The sequence below is a fragment of the Cynara cardunculus genome, assembly GCF_001531365.2.
Source record: "Cynara cardunculus var. scolymus isolate 2C chromosome LG 4, CcrdV1, whole genome shotgun sequence".
Taxonomy (NCBI): Eukaryota; Viridiplantae; Streptophyta; class Magnoliopsida; order Asterales; family Asteraceae; genus Cynara; species Cynara cardunculus.
Genome location: NC_037531.1, coordinates 2553700 through 2553937, shown reverse-complemented (window position 1 = coordinate 2553937; position 238 = coordinate 2553700).

Here is a 238-nt window from a genome sequence, read left to right as displayed (position 1 = left end):
GGCCTGGGCACCATTACTAGCACCATTACTAGGACCTGAACTCGGTTTCGGCTTCCATTGTTTACGCTTTTTCTCTATAAACCCATCATTATGCAGCGGCTTGACAATCTCCTTTTGTTTTAGAGTACCCCCTTTCTGACAGGAATTCGTAGTATGGCCAAAAACTTTACATTTCGAACATTGAGATGGCACCCAGTCATATTCCAATACCACCTTTATAACATCTTCACCATCGCCC